This window comes from Osmia lignaria, unplaced genomic scaffold, assembly GCF_051020975.1.
Source record: "Osmia lignaria lignaria isolate PbOS001 unplaced genomic scaffold, iyOsmLign1 scaffold0042, whole genome shotgun sequence".
Taxonomy (NCBI): Eukaryota; Metazoa; Arthropoda; class Insecta; order Hymenoptera; family Megachilidae; genus Osmia; species Osmia lignaria.
Window position 1 is genome coordinate 197,501 of NW_027478183.1, and position 1,929 is coordinate 199,429.

Here is a 1,929-nt window from a genome sequence, read left to right on the forward strand (position 1 = left end):
AGGAGTGGTTAAAACTGAGAGAGTTGAAACTACGATGTATTAGAACGAGCAACCGTCGAAACTTTGTTTTCGCGACGTTCTTTTCGTCGCTCTCGTCCCCACGCTCCTACGCTTTGGTTGTTTCTTTGCCATCCGTGTTGCGATAAAAAGATTTCTCCATTGTCCAAAAAGGACGGATCGAGATTCCTCTTTCGAGAGGGAGAGAGAGGTACTTGCGGGTAACCTGGAATCTACGAAACCCGCACCGTGGTAAGATTCGTGCGTCCGCCTGATCGATGTGTGTTGTTTACGGACCGGCTGAGAAGCGACGACAGCGAGTCTTTGAAAAACTATGTGTCCATTAGTTAGACCGATCGTCGCCGGCCGTGTGTCTGTTCGAATCTCGCAACCCACGATTCAGCGACAGGACGCGCGCTCGCATTCCTTGTGTGCGTTCGTACTTTTCAAGGTTTTTAAATGTACTTTACGCCCGACCGTCGAGAGGAGCGTGCCACTGGGCGTTTCTCCGACGGTTTCCGTCCTTGGACGCGATCGTGTCGTCAACGATCGAACAAACAAACAAATACGTTGGCGACGCCCGAATTCGCTCTCCCGCACGCGCCGGGTGGGAGAGTGATGTGGGTATCGAATGTGATGCGTGTTAATAATGAAAATAACACTCTAAAGATCTAAAGAGTTTGAAATACAAAATTTTACGATTACCCTGAACGGTGGATCACTTGGCTCGTGGGTCGATGAAGAACGCAGCTAATTGCGCGTCAACGTGTGAACTGCAGGACACATGAACATCGACATTTCGAACGCACATTGCGGTCCACGGATACAATTCCTGGACCACGCCTGGCTGAGGGTCGTTTTCTTAACAAAAGACTGCTTGCGTTTGCTTCTCGAAAAAAGAGTAATTCATTTCTTTCTAAACATCTCGCCGTCGTTCAACGAAAGTAGAACGTTTCGGAGCGGGATTATCGAACGAAATTGAAAGAATGAATGAACGATAAACAAAGAAAGAGTCGCAACGTACGAGCGATAGTTGGGCAGTTCGTCGGCGTTTGTCGTGGAAACGATGTGACGAAAATCGCAACCGATACACTAAATGCAGGCCGTTAAAGGAGAGAAACAAATTTCGAAATATCTCTTCGAACTAGCGCAAGTGCGTCACGGCGCGCGAGTCGTTCGTTAAAATTTATAAACGACCGCCCGTGAAAGCACCGAGTTCTCGGAAGATAATCTATAAAGATTCTCCATCCTGCTGGAAGTTATCGGATCGGCGCGATTGTTCACTTGTAGAAATCCACGCTCCCGACGTTGCCAGAAACGATATTTACGAAAGGTGTGTCAAAAATAAACGAAAGAAGCTCTCCTATAAATTTAGAAAAAGCAAACGAGTGAAATGTTTGAGATGATAATTTGCTGAAATGCAAGCTCGAATAGCCCCAGGGTTTCGAATGATTCCCCGCGCTTTATACATCTCTCTGTTTACAAACGGTGTATAAATGAAAGATCGCTTCAGATGGGTCGTCGCTGTTTGACGCGCGATGCTGTTCCTTTTTTTTTGTCTGTCTGTGCGTTTAGCTTCGCTAAACAAGTTAAATGGTTAAAAAGCGTCGAAAAAGCGAATACACACGCGACAAGACAAATCTAACGAGTAAAGGAACGCTCCGCTCCAAGATAAAAATGGTTGTTTACAATCAATACAGCGTTTCGGTACCCCTGATCGTAGTCTGAAACTGTGTAACAAAAGAGAGGAAAGCGAATGGTGAAGGAACTTCGAAGCCTCCGTGGCGTGGCTAGAACTTGTGATAAAAGTATGTTTGCAGCAATTATGCATGCTCCCGTTAAAACAGCATTTCAATGTCTCGCATGGCTTAAAGCTCTAGGAGGCTTCAACATTTAGAATACATACGGACTACTTCGTTTGTTAAAGATAAG

At 45.8% G+C, this 1,929-nt stretch overlaps 1 non-coding gene across 1 annotated transcript; it reads left to right on the forward strand.

The window, feature by feature from the left end:
• The first annotated feature begins 699 nt into the window (after positions 1-699).
• LOC143307013 (5.8S ribosomal RNA) lies at positions 700-854 on the forward strand. Its single transcript, XR_013064261.1, has one exon. It is a non-coding gene; the product is annotated as a 5.8S ribosomal RNA (ribosomal RNA).
• The last annotated feature ends 1,075 nt before the right edge of the window (positions 855-1,929 follow it).